The sequence below is a fragment of the Zerene cesonia genome, chromosome 25, assembly GCF_012273895.1.
Source record: "Zerene cesonia ecotype Mississippi chromosome 25, Zerene_cesonia_1.1, whole genome shotgun sequence".
Taxonomy (NCBI): Eukaryota; Metazoa; Arthropoda; class Insecta; order Lepidoptera; family Pieridae; genus Zerene; species Zerene cesonia.
Window position 1 is genome coordinate 5778632 of NC_052126.1, and position 15627 is coordinate 5794258.

Consider the following 15627-nt stretch of genomic DNA (forward strand, 5'->3'; position numbering starts at 1 on the left):
GAGTGCTATATTCTACATTTGTTCTAAGAGGAAGGTTAAATAAACCGCTAGTGCTATAAAAAGCCTTCCGATCTTTAACTTGAGACTATGACAGGACACAAAGACCCAATCTTATAGAATTTCACCTTTAACTCTGAGGTATTAGCTTCCTTATTAGGAACAGGAACGGTTGATTAAGTTGTGGTCATTTTATAAAGGTCCTTGCCTGTTTTTCCTGTTATTTCTTTCATTGTTCGCGTTACAGTCAATCGAAAGCTTGTATTGATGTGTAGTCATTTAATGGCTTTGTGTTGCCGATTGAAAAACTATTTTCTTCTCGCATCCAACTATATTTTTACAGATCTCATTAATTTATAATTGGTGTAATAAAATAATGTCTTGTTTTTTATTTAGTATTAAGATTATATAGATACTAGCTGCGCCCCGCGGTTTCACCCGCGTAAGTCCGTTTCCCGTAGGAATATCGGGATAAAAATTTTCCTATATGTTATTCTAGTTATTCAGCTGACAACGTACCAAATTTCATTGCAATCGGTCAACACACACGCGTCCTTACAAACTTTCGCATTTATAATATTAGTAGGACAGGATAGTAGGATAGGATGAATTCATTTCCGTACGTTTTGTGATTTCAGTCAAATATTTTATTAATATCATTTCTGATTGATTGATGTCATAAATGTTTGTATTTAAGATGATACAGTCTAGTAGACAAATTTATAAGGGATGTAAAAAAATATATCTAAACAAGGGATGAATTTATGAGTACGGTTTGCGATCTTAGAAAATCATTTCACTAACTTCATAGACTTGAGTAAACGTATAAAAATGTTTGTTTTTAGATTAAACTGTTTTCACGCCGTTTTAATATTACAATATTATTAACAATCTATATAATCTGTGCCACAATTAAAAAAAAAATCACACGATAAATATCGTATATATTAAAAACATATGGTTCTATCGACAACGTCGCTTGTTGTTCAATCTCTACAGTTAATTGCAGTAATTAACAACAGTGTTGTTTGATATCGTTATTTCAACAAGAAAATATCGTGTCGCCATAGATTAATAGGACAGATACGACACGTTTTATGATTTTAATACAAGCGTTTTTCTATGTTTGGCAAAATCTGTATTTTATAAATCAAATTGGAATATGTTATTATTAATGTTATTGCTATTAAGACTGTACTTTGGAGATTAGAGATCGTAGTTTATACTATTATTACACGTGATGCTATGATATTGCTATGGTAGATGGAAACCAGCAGTCGCATCCCATCTATGTGTAAAATTCAACAATACAAATTGAGAAGACCCCTCATCACAGCTTTGGTTTCATCATCAGATCACCTGTACCTTCGTTAAATGGTCATGTCAAGAATGCTCATGGAAGTGAGCTGTTTGACCGGGGTAATAGTACAGTAGTAGTTATAAGTAAGTAGGTTATATCTCTTTAACTATATCTAGACAAAAATCATAACGTTTAATTGCTCCGGTGTGAAGTAAAAGAGAGACAATTAAATTAAAACTTCCTCTCTACTTTCGCATTTATGTTCTGTATATTTTTTATCTGTATTCAGTTTTTTTTTTATTTGTAGTTTTTTCTCTCTAAAAAAATCTATTAAGCATGTGGTCCAATGAAGTGAGGATTGGGGGCCTAATATAGTTACCTACATACCTAATTTTTATATTGAAATAAAATGTAGAGTACATTTTTATTGCGAATTTAAGTTGTGAAAACTCTTATAACCAATAATTTAAGATATAAGTAGGAAGGGATTATAAGGTATTTAGCTAGATATGATCTTTACTATCATACTAAGAAACTAGGAAATAAAATAATAATAACATATCTCAAATTAATCTAATCTTTGCCACTTAAGTATAAGGTGTTATGCATAATTATCTTCTAATTTCTTTATTTGTCACGTCGAGTTCAAATAAGAAAGCCCTGTATTGTTAAAACAGTAAATTATATAGGTGAATCATGTTGTAATATTATTCTAATTTTTAGCATAAATATGGTTTTTGTAGAAGTCTGGCTGGTTGAAATAATATTTATGAGGAATATATATATTTTAATATACTACTTTTTGTCGTCTTACCTGTCGTTTAATTATAATTTTTTAATGCCGGAATAAAGGGTTTTGAAATTTCATTTAAATAATGTTTTCTACCAGTTTTCATCTGTATATATTAATTAAATAATTAATAATTGTTAATTACCCGTTTAATTAAATAATTGGTGCATTTTTATAAAAATCGTTTATTCGTGATTGATTATCAGTTTTTGTACAAAAAATTATTACCAAATATGAATTTGGTTTCATGATGCTGCATATACCCTATATTTTATCATCCCAAAAAGGATGTTCAATTGAACCGTTTTATCTATTTGTTTGTTACTCGATAACTATGGGTGTTTGGCCGATTGTCGTGATTCTTTTTGCGTTTCTTAGGAATTGTTGTTGTTTGTTAAAAAAAATAAACACACGCATTTTGCGAAAAAAAATCGCGCAGTCCTAGCAGATTAAAAAAATCCATTAGCAGCCCTATGAAATGCAACGTCATAACTCTTGCCAGATTGGGCGCGTAATTATGAATTATGACCAGTCCCAAAGAACTTTGAGACAAAAAGGTCCACGCTCCACTGATCGTTCCGGGTCAATCAGATATCAGTTGAGGAATTCCCCAATAAATCCTCAAGAACGATACCTTCCTTATTCCCTTTGATATCGCCGTACCTTTATAATTGTTTGAGATTTTCGAATGGAAATCTTTTAGGGTTTAACCTTTACATTTGAAGAGCGAGATCTTTCATGCTCTTGTATAAAAATGTCGTAAAAAATGTTATGTAGATTTCTATTAAATGACTGTAATGTAGAAAGTATTTTATTGTGACAGAGTATCTTGCCGTCTCTTCTCTGTAGAAGCTGCTTTCGGAACGGGTGGTAAATGTTAGAACTGTGTTATGACGATACAAAAGTGTCTAATTGAATAAAGAAAACGTTTGAGTTTGCGTTTGTTAGTATTTTCTTGAGTTTGTACTTGAGATATTACGTACTTTACTTTATGTACGGATTTATTGACGAAACATATTTAAAGACCCGACGCATCGAGCAAGTTTTTCGAGACTTGGCTTACTGTAAATCGTTCGAAACATCAGGAAATATAGTAAAATGTTTAAGATCCTTTAAAATGTCTTTAATTTCTAAAATAATGTTTATTATTTACTAATTCATTATTTCTTGAGACATTAACAATTTAAGTAGTGAGTCAAAATATACAAAAATATATTCATGAGTACTTAAAGTTTAGCATTAATAAATAAACAATAATTAATAAAACTTTTATTTACCAGAAAAAACATGATGTACATTATTATTACCTTAAAGATATTACTGAGCAGTGAGCTATATTTTCTTTTTATAACACAATAAAAGATAATATGAACTATATATAACTAATTAATACTTGTAAAAATGTTATCTTATAAAAGTCACAATAGTATAACTAAAAATTTACATGTCTATACGCAATTACCTTCTACAGCGTTAATTTTCTCTTTAATTGACCGATTTTAAGGATTTTTTACGTATATCCTGTAGGTGTCAGTGTAAATCGTTAACGGTTTTTTATCTGCCTATGTGATAAGAATAAACACGCAACCTGACTTTATCTAGATATATTTATAAGCCCTTGCGCTAATCCTAGATTATCTAAATCACACAATTATACATTACATAATCCGCATAATGAAATCAGTGATAATTCTGTTAATTACGTATTAATTAATCCTACGAATATTATAAATGCGAAAGTTTGTAAGGATTTGTGTGTTTGTTACTCTTTCACGCAAAAACTACTGAACCGATTGCAATGAAATTTGGTACGTAAATAAGTTTAAAGTAGGGTTAAATATAAAGAAAAAAGAAAATTATCAATGATAGTTTCAACATATATAAGTAAGGCCAAGTTCATTATATGTATCTGTTTCTGGAACTTTCTTGAACCGGTCATATCACACTAATATTATAAGTGTGAAAGTTTGTTTATTTGGATGTTTTTCCGTCGATCACGCTGAAACTACTGAAAGGATCTAGATTAAATTTTGGATACAAATAGGGTATGAGCTGACATTGGTGACAGGAAACTTTTTATCCAGGTTAAATACTCCCTTGGGATAAAACAGGAATCTTGATATCCGCGCAGAGCCGGGACGAGCGTTAATACGCTATAAAAGACCAAAAATTCATATGGAAGCTTACATTTCTTGTATTAAATAGTATTTATTCATTATATTCAAAATGTGAGCAACATTACATGAAATTAATACTTAAATCTTGTTCCATGAGTCTTAACAACGTACATTTCTCGGGGGATAGGAGGGATTTCAATGCAGCGTACACCACTTGTAATAAACCGCTTATATTGGGAATTTACATATTGAAATAGTGTGTAATATCTTGCTAAAATAGTCTATACTGTTATCAATCTTAGAATCCCTGTTTCGGTAATAAAATAGATGTGAAAGTATCTCTGTCTGTCTCTTCTTCATGATACCGATTTGGATGGAGAGTACAGCGATAGTTTGAAACCCGAGAAAGGACATAGGATAGTTTTTATTCCAGAAATCTCAGGGTAACGGGAACTATCTTTTACTCTTTTCTACGTAGGCGAGGGCGCGGGCGAGAAATCTACACGAATGAATTTTATGTTTTTCGGGGTAAGATCATTGTTTTAAACTCATTTAGGGTAGACATAGGATATCTTAATACTAAAATGACTGGATTAAGGACAGCTTCCTAGTCCCACGAGGAAAAGGATACGGCTTCCCCAGTTATTCAATGAAATATAGTAGCATTCGCATGGTACTATTTCACGGAACTTCTGTAATGGCTATGGTACCTTCCCCAGAGTGGGTTGTCCAACTCCTGCCGAAGTATTTTTGACAGTCTATCCCAGTTTGAACAACCAGCGTCAGAAGAAAGAAACAAAACGAGAAACTCTTCAGTTCCTCCTTTCTTACATATACCTTCCTTTACACATAAAAAACTACCCTTTTTGGATTTGGAAAATGGTCTAGTAGCAGTGGTGGCTCAGTGGTGAGAACCTCGGACTTCAAAATCGATAAGTCGGGGTTCGAGACCGGGGCGAGCGTAAAGGAAATAAATTGATTTTTCAATTTATCTGCACATGTGGACAACATCACCACTGCTTAAAACGGTGAAGGAAAACATCGTGAGGAATCCGGCATGTGACATCTGCCAACCCGCACTTGGCCAGCGTGGTGGATTATGGCCTGAACCCTCATAGGAGGCCTGTGTCCCAGTAGTGGGAACATGTATGGGCTGATGATGAAATGGTATAGAAGCTAGTAAAGCCAGGTCCTGTTAAATATGCATCCTGGATACTGAAAGTCAGCACAAAAACTAACGGTATTTAACGTTAACCCATTTAGCAAAAACTAATTGTTAAGAAAACAGTATGCTCCTTCATTAGGGTATCAGAGTAAGGACGACCCTAGTTAAGAGTCAGCTAATAAGGGTAGGGTTGCCACCTGTTTGTTTTTACTTGGACTTTTTTTATCTAAAAAAAAATTGAAATTGTGTAGACTTTTAACAAGTTGTATATATTAGACCTTGTAGATAGAAGACATGCTTTCTTCAAAACACTTTGGTTTAGTTATAAAAGTATTTTATTCTTTTATAAGTTATATTTATTGCTCATTAAGATCATTCACATTGCAGCTTTTTATATTTTAATTTGATATTATAAACTGTATAAAGACGATTTCTTCTTGTTTCGAAGCATAAATGTATCATATCATATCTCATATCACCACGCAAATATAAAAGAAATAGAACTTTAAATAGAAAAAAGTATATTAATTCCAAGAGAAAATACAAAACAAAAAAGAAATATTTATCCCGAATAATAAGAAAGAATTGGTCACACACACGTACGCAATTCATTAGCCACAAGAAGGCTAAGCTTGTATTGTATTATTTTGAGAATTCGCACTGAGAATAAGACATTTTGGAAAAAAAGAAAAATATTATAAATGTATCAGAAATATGGTTGATATAACATGATACTTATAGTATAAAAAGCACAATATACCGAATCTCCTCCTGTTTTTAAGTCAGATTAAAATGGAAATAACCAAAATATTCAAACGACATAGTTGGTCTCAGCTGTGCTAATATTATAAATGCGAAAGTAATTCTGTTTGTCTCTGCTTCAAACCGGAAAATATGAAGAGATTTGGAATTAAGAACAGAGATAATTTAAGACCTAAAAAATAAAGGTGAGTTTTAACCCGAAAATCCTAGAGGAACTATGAGATGATATATATTAATAGACAGACCAGACTATATCTTCGGTCCGTCTATTTCTTCCTTTGACTACGATATTACCAAGTAAATAAGTAATGAAGGGTGGGCAGAAATTTAATAAGTTATGAAGGCATGTTTAATATTAAATTTCAAAACTTCATTCGTATGGTGTTGCCTTAATTGCCTGTGTTGATCGGCCTTAACGATTCATTGTTTCCATCACCACATAATTACGAAGTTATGCGTTAATAATGAATCCATTGTGTATTAACTTTTTAATTTCAATAAGTCTTTTTGTTTTTTTTTTAATTTCACGGGTTTTTATGTCAGTTTTACTTGACTGTACGGTTTAGTTAATATGGTACAACGTATTAGTTAGTGGTTAGCGTTTATGTATATAGAATCGATCTAGGTTCCAGAACCTACTCGACACTAATATTTTATTGTTATTTTTATAGTTTCTAGAATTTTTTTTTTCTCTTCTTTTTGATTTATTGTACGCTTCTATTTTCTGCGATGATCTGTTATGTGTGTGTATGTCTGTGTCGAAATAAATGTTTTTCTTTCTTTCTTCTTTCTTTCTTTTTTTTTTCTAAAATGCGCATTTAGAAGTTAAAACTATCAATTCAAGATATTGTCCTGCAAATCTGGATGTTAAAATGTTTGAAATGATTTTTATAACTGTTTTGTGGATTTAAGATACACAAGAAGTAATAACTAAACAATTTTTACAAGTGCCTAGCGGCTTCTGCATCACGTACGTAATCAGTCCAGTAGTTGCTGAGATTAGCACACAACAAACACAACCAAACCATATAATTGTCTACATGATTTTATAAAAAACTAGCGGTTCGCCACGGCTTCGCCCTTGGTACATATATAGCCTATAGACATCCTCAATAAATGTGCTATCTAACTCTAAAAGAATTTTTCACATCGAACCAGTAGTTCCTGAGATTAGTGCGTTCAAACAAACAATCTCTTCAGCTTTTTAATATTACTATAGATATGAAGTGATTTTTTTGTTCGTTTTTATAAATACTACACTGTTTCAGGCATAGTTTTAAAGAGAGATCGCTTTGCCGTTTTACACGTGTACCCTTTTAAAACATTTTCACCCATGCAAATAAATAAAATTAAATTGTCCATTTTTAGTGTCAAAATATCACCCTTTATGGATGGTAAACAAAATGGTTGGAAATAAAATATGAATTTTACTATTTTTCCTGTCTATTTACAATTGTTACAGATTCTTTGAAACGGCTGAACCGAATTCGACAAAAATCCACTAAGTGACAATTAATTTTGTATTTTGACATTATTCATCGTACATTTTAAATTATGTGCTTTTAAGATTCATAAAGTATTTAGAAATCTAACCGAAAAAACTCAATTGTTTGATCAAAATTTACTTTAAACGTCGAATCATAGTACATATGTAAATCATAACATGTGACGTCACAAAGGGTCATGTCCCCCTGTCCTTTGTCACACTAATGTGAAATGTGGCAACATTTCATTAATACTATCCTAATACTTAATCATCTCAATAGATGGCGTGGGGTGCCCCTTAGGCACATGAAACCGAAAGAGTAGAAGAAATTCGATTACTGTGGCAGGATCACGGGTGGCCGAGAGGCTAGGCGTTGCTACGGTTAGGCAAGATACGCAGGTTCGAATCCTGCCTCGTGATCAATTTTTTTCTATTTCTTTCAAAATTTCTCATAATACTATCCTTCCACATGTGGCGCTATTTAGGGTTGACTTATTTTCATGTGACGAAACAGACATACACACTTACAAACTTTCACATTTTTCTATTGCTTAGTTAAATAACTAGCACCGCCCGTTGATTTACTTACAAAGAATGTAAAATAAAGTCCGCTCGCTCATAATCCTCTCCATAATTATGAAACACAAAGCAGTATTTCACTGCTTTCTTTGTTAAAGTCAAAGTTTTGAAATACACTAAGTGGCTGTTCGCAAAGAAACTTGCACTTTTCCGTCTAAAGAATAGAGAGTCTTCATTAATTCCGTAACCGGATTCGCGATGTTTTTCTTTGTGCTTCTATTTGCTTCTTTATTGTGATAAATCGTGATACACGAAGCCTAAGTAATCTAATTGTGTTAAACTTTTCGAATCATCAATTGGCGTATGTCCTTGGATTTTAGACAACACGTGTGTATATTTATGTGTTTGCTGGAAACGTCTGGTGAATTAGACCTTCATATAACGACTCTTATCGCAAAACATACGTACAATGTTTTAATTTTCATATTTCCAATAGAAGATTATCAGGTCGACTGTATTTTTTCCTTTAATAAAGAACTTTCCCTAACCCTAAAACCTATTGCATACCTTTCCTACCAGGTTGCCTGGCAGAGATTACTGTCTAGCAATAAGGCCGCCTTTTGTACAAAATATCATTGTGACATTATGTTGTATAAATTTTACTTTTTGTTTTGTACAATAAAGTATTATCAATAAATAATTAAATAAACTTTCGACTGGGTGAACGATTTTGATGATTCATTTATTATTTGAAAGTTGGCGCCTCCCGTGTGGCCCCATTTGAATTTAGTCGAGCTATGAATATTCGCAGGCGATTTTGATCTTTATTACCAGCAATTATAAGTACTATAATGTAATGTATTTGAAAAACATATATACAAAACGTAGGCACATAAGACAGAAAAAATTCGATTGTTGCGGGATAATCGGTGGCCAAGTGACAGAGCACCGTTCCAGTGTGGCGAAAGACACAAGGTTCGAATCCCGCCTCATAGTTGAATTTCGAATAATGGACATTTTGGTCTATTTTTTTTTTTATTAATTAACGAATTGTTCGCAATTAAATTTTTAATAATATGAGTTAAAGTTAAAACACGCTTCTTAAAGTCTAGGTGTAAAATTTTCTTGTTAACCAGACTAAGGTATTAAATTGCTATTCATCGCCGTCTTTTGTATAAATATAACAATAATTTTTTAATGTATCGGGTCAAATAAACAATAAAGCTCGTCTATTTTTGAAACAACTTAAATAAGCATGTAAGAAATGATTAACGGTTGGAACAGTCATTAATTGGATAGGTGGCCAATGTTTTTGAAGTGTTGTGACCCCTGTGCGTCATTAGCTCGATTAATATACTCGATTTCCTTCATAACACTTCCTCAATAAATTTTAATTGCAGCAAGAATGAAAGAACGCTTAATAAATTTCATAAATTAAAACATCATTTGAGTAAATATTTAAACACCTTTAAATATCCTTCACATTTTCCTGAAACAATTTCTGAATATTAATATTAATAAATTTGGAAGCAATTTCTCAGAAGTATACAAGGAAATGAGTGACATAAGCTTGCGGAGATGAAATTATAAATTTTTATAGAAAATTCGGGGTTTCTCTGCACTCAGGGGAATAATGTATTTAGATACGATAGAATAAATTTAGAATATTAATTTACAAGACAAAAAAATATACTTTTATAAAGCGAAACAAATATTTGGTTAAATATATTTTGTAACATAGCTGGTTTATTACTTCAATAACATGTGAAATTTGCCATTTGATCTTCATAGTAACTTGCACGAACCTGATGGTCTGCAATCGTATTATTGTCATTCAACTCCTTTATTAAAAACTTGATGGCATTAAATCGCTACATTTAACTTATTAAACTGTATTTAACAAACAAATGAAATCCACGTATAGAAAATATAATAAAATTATGAATTAAGATAGTATTGATACTTATGAAACGAAAATAACTTTGTTATTAAACGTAAATTTAATAAACAATCTACCAATCCACTTGTTAAATTGTAACTGTATTTATAACCAACAGTTCTCCATTATAATAAAAACTTAAACAAAGCAACAATAACAGAATATCCACGAAACGTAGGACATTTAATCCAGAAGTATAAAACCTCACTGTGCTTAACGAAATTGCGTAATTTGCATACGAATGTAGTGAAAACCTTTTGGGCGAGAAAGTGATATACAAAACAAAATCGTAATTTTCGACGGCGGGGCCATATGAATTCAGTGACTATGTTAATTTTCGAGTTGACGACCTTTTTTCGAAATAATCGCTACTACGTGTCATTGGATTTTTGGATTAAACAATAAGCCTAAATATAATCTGTTAAATGAATCCCAGCAAAATATTTTCGTTTACGATGTTGATAATACGATTGTAATAGGCTTGTACTCTGAATGTAGATCCAGTCGTCTAACTCTACATGTCTTAACTCTACAACTCTACTAACTTAAGAAACTCTACATCTTAGTTACATTATGTGACTTGATCGTTTCGTGTGGTGTTACAAAAACTACAACTCACAAAAACAGCAAAGCCAAGTATTTTTTTCCAAATGTAGAGTTTGAGAATATTAAATTTTTAAAATTAATTATTATATTACTTTGAATGTGAGAGTCAAGCACGCATCAAGACGAATTGTGCCAGCTCGCACCGGGGAAGATACTACAATCCCACAGAAGATGGGCGTGAAATATTAACATACCACTGCGTTTCGTATGATGAGTGAGGAAGCCAGAGGCCCGTTTCCTTTTCCCCTTAAGCCATCCCTTCTTTCCAGTCGTCGATCTTTTCTTTATCCCTATCCATTTAAAGTAGGGATTCGTTACTAGAGACGTAAGGTCTGCAAACGAGTGTATCTGAAAATGTTCATGGGCGGCGGTAAAGCTTACCTTAGGTGGCCCACCAGCTTCATTGCTGACGCTGGCATTGAAAAAATCTTATGATATAATTTTCTTATTACAAGTGATTAAAGTTTTACTAACAATACTAAAAAGAATGAGTTGATGTAATCTTTACGAATGCTATAAATAAAATAAGAAAAATTATTTTTACGTGTCTATTTATATATGGAACATTCTAGAGTTAGAACGTGACGCAAAAAAACAGCTGATTGGAATAAAGTAAGGTCTCTTAGGGCCTCTTTAGTCGAGTTGTGTGCGATCTAATTCGAAGCTTGCTTGCAAGTTCGAATCCCGGTGGAGACACTATTGCCTGGGTTGTATGATGTAATTTAATGTCGATCGAATAAAAGACATTCTAAGAAATTGAACTCAAAGAATTATCTTTCAATCAATTTTTTATTCTATACTTTAAGCCTAGACTTCGATATACTCACTTATTTCGGCAACTTTTTTCATGATACTCTATCCATCAATGGAGCGATCATTCAATGTCCTACCTAATCCTCACTTAGCGAAACAAGATAAAATGAGGAAAAAATATGGTAAAATCATTAAAATAGGGTCAATACCATCAATCTGTATTCAGAGCTTAATGTATGTAATCTTGGATAACGACAAAGTTGCATCGCTATAAATAAATCATTGAAACAAAAGCTCTTTTACTACGAAATCTATATTCGGATATCAAGATTCTAGTTTTATCCCAAGGGAGCATTTAATCGGGATAAAAAGTATCCTATCACCCAAGTCAGATCATACCTGTATGCCAAATTTCATCACAATCCGTTTTGTAGTTGCAGCGTGATTGAATATACCACCTGTAAACTTTTAGATTTAATTTTAGATTTAATTCAGACTTTGTACGTCCTTAATGGAATCGATCGCTAGGATTATTTCATTATCTATTGTCTGTATAAAAGCAAGTGAAACATTTCAGTTGATTCTATCTTTGAAAGGTGTTTTTAATATTTAAAACCTACATTTATTTTGACATTTTCAAAATTTTTAATAAAGATTTAAGATTTAGTACATAATAATGATTCCCAAGCGAATTTCGTTAAGCCGTAGCTCGTAGCACGTGTGTAGTATGTGCGTAGCATTTACGTAGTACCCCCGGAGATACCTCGTAGAAGCTCTCTAGAGTGTACATTTAAGTTTAAATAGACAGCGTTTAAAAATAGCTTCGGTTTGACTACCAATTGAAGCAAAATATTAATATTAGCCGTACATAGAAAATATCAATATATAAAACGCAATGGTGACTGACTGACTGACAGATCTATCAACACACAGCCTAAACTACTGCACCAATCGGGCTAAAATTTGGCATGCAGATAGTCGCTTTAATGTACGTTGTCCCTTCGAACAAATTTTGATATATTTTATCTCAAAGTGGATAAAACAAGGGATGAAAGTTTGTACCGTGAAAATTTATATAAACGAAGCTGTGGGCAATATCTAGTATATAGTATATCGATGATATTATGAATATAATCTAGACGAGACCTGTAACTTTATTTTACGCATGACCTTTGAAACTCTATCGATTCACTGATACTTGATAGCCCGTAGATTAGAGTCTAGCAATATATATATTAGTTTTACTTATGTAACATGAATGAAACCGTATAATGAAACTAGTAAACAACTAGGCACCTATTCACTGGCAGTCTGCTGAAGCTAGAAAGTCTGACACAGCTCTTTTAAAAGTCTACAAATGCGCTAATTTCCAAATATGCGAGCGGTATTCAACTTAATTACTCCTTAGTTTCTTGCTGTCCCTTAGTCCCGTTTAAGTCTCAAATTAAAGTCACGTTTGAGGTTTTAAAGCTGTGACTTAATTGGGCTTTCAAATTGATCATTAAAGCAGAAGACTGATTAGATAAAACACACGAGAGTGCGGCTCAATTCAGTGACACATGTTGGGAAAAAGTTAGCCTAAATTCAGCTACGCTCAGGCTGAAATAAACTACGGAATTGATAAATAAAATGGCGACCAAATAGACTCGTCAATCAACGTTGTAAACATCTCTGAACCGGCAAATTTAAATGTAACGCTAGAGGATGTTCAATGTTCAAATTAGAACGTGGTTTGAGTATTTGTTTCGAATTCATAAATTGTACCTTATAATCATCACCATGTTTGTTAGCAATGGCTAATTTATAACAACATTTCCATCTGGATGGTTGGCGGTCCACCACGGTGAAGCTTTGGAACGATTTACCAGATACGGTGTTCTCGAACTATTACGACATTGAGGCCTTCAAGAAAAGAGCGTATATGTCCCTGAAAGCACCTGCAACACCTCTAGTGATAGAAGTGTTACAACATCAGGTAACCCATCTGCTGCGTTGCTTGCTCTGCCATAAAAAAAACCATTGACTGTGTTTCAAAGTAACTAAAACTATTTTCATCAATTGTGTTTAATCTGTATGACGTAACAACTTAAAAAAGGAAAATTTTTCGACTGTATTTTTGTGGTTGTTACCTCATAACTTTTTACTGGATAAACCGATTTTTACGATTGTTTTTTTTATTTGAAAGTTAGTGCCTGCTGTGTGGTCAAATTTAAATTTGGTCTAGTTATGTATTCTGCAATTTGAAGGAGTTTCAGGTTTTTGCTAAATATTCATTTGGATACTGCTGTGTCTATAAATTTAATTAATTAACTTTTAAGAAGATCATAATTGAGTACATCCCTACTAATAATGTAAGCGCGAAAGTGAGTCTGTTTGTCTTTCGTGCACATTAGTTGGTATGATACTGTTAGGAGGCTAAACTTAGCATAGGCTACGTGTCGCTGACGAATTATAACCAGCTACCCCTTCACAAAAGCGGCTCGTCAGAACACAGGTTTTAGTCGATGGGAATTCAACACACTCACGGCTCCTCCCCCAAGGGCAGTGGGTTTGCAAGATTTCATCACTAAAAAAGTATTCTTACCGTGTGAAACATTTTATTACCATAGGAATTTCCTTTACGGGCAAAAGAAGGGCGGAAACTTAGTAGATAGACTATATATATATACTATATATATATACTATATTTGAAAATATAGTATATATATATAGTCTATGTTTGAAAATGTCGATTTGATTATATCCAGGCTTTTCCTTGAACTATTCGTATATACTTTAATTGTAATCGGAGACATTAACCGTTTATAACTGCTCATTATTTCTATAACATTCCATAAATCCATTACTGCTGTATAACTCTACTGTAATAATATAAAGGCGAAGAGATTCCTTTTTTGTTTGAACCTGCTAATATAAGGAACCGATAGGTTTCAAAAATTATTTCACCGTTGTCTAGATATATATGACCTTAAAAACTACGTAACTGATGTTGATGGGGTTTTTAAATGGACAGAGTAATTCAAGAGGAAGTTTTATATGTATAAAAACATCTATTAAACTATTACGAATTTAACGCGTTGTTTCATTAGTTGCAGTCTGATATAACTTATTCAGTGATGATTATAAGATGAATAAAACGATCACTTATAATTATTAACAAGCCGTGTGCCCCGGCTTTGTTCGCGGTATATATATATATATACATATATATATAGTCTATAGCCTTCCCCAATAAATGGACTATCTAACACTTAAATAATTTTTCAAATCGGACCAGTAGTTCCCAAGATTACTGCGTTCAAATAAGCAAGCAAACTCTTCAGCTTTATAATATTAGTATAGATTCGCAGCCTACGCATACGCATCTATTTTTCATACCCCTAAATGATAAGAGCAAACAGCGTTTGCCGGGTGCATCTAGTTGGTATGTAAAATAACTCGACATTCGATCAACTCAACGACTAAAGAAAAATTAGATCTGCGATATTCTTAAGCGTGTAATATCATCAAAATTGATAGCTCTTAAAACAAAAACTAAAGTGAACTGGTATCATATCGTAGTCTTGGCTTGGATCCGCTGTTCGTAGCAGAAACTTTTAATGCTTTATTTTATCCCGTGACTTACGATACATATTTTCCACAACGTAAGTTAATAACTTTGACCGCCTCCTTGGTACAGTGGTTAACGCGTGAGCGTAGAACCGAGGGGTCCTGGGTTCAATTCCCGGTGGGGACGCACAAAAAAAAAAATGTCTCGGTCTGGCAGGACACAGAAGGCTGATCACCTACTTGTCCCTAAAGAAAATCGATCAGTGAAACGGATGTACATCATCTGCCCCATACCCCACTAGGGGACACGGGACTTCACACAAGTTAATAACTTTAAAGTAGTTTTCGTTCCTATTTAGGGACCCTATTGCCCTATATACATTGACACTTCGCTATCCATTTGTCTGTTTGTTTGTCCGTCCGTCTGTCACCAGTCTCATGAACCGTGATTGTTAGATAGTCGAAATGTTTTAGGATTATGCGTTTTGTTACCGCTATCATAGCTAATAATGAATAATCGAGGTTAAGCAGCTGTTGGTACGGTCATACATTGGATGAGTGAACAATTATTTTTAACACGCTTTTATTAGCTTCACTTGTATGTTTGTATGTATGTATGTATGTAACTCACACCCGTTTTTCTC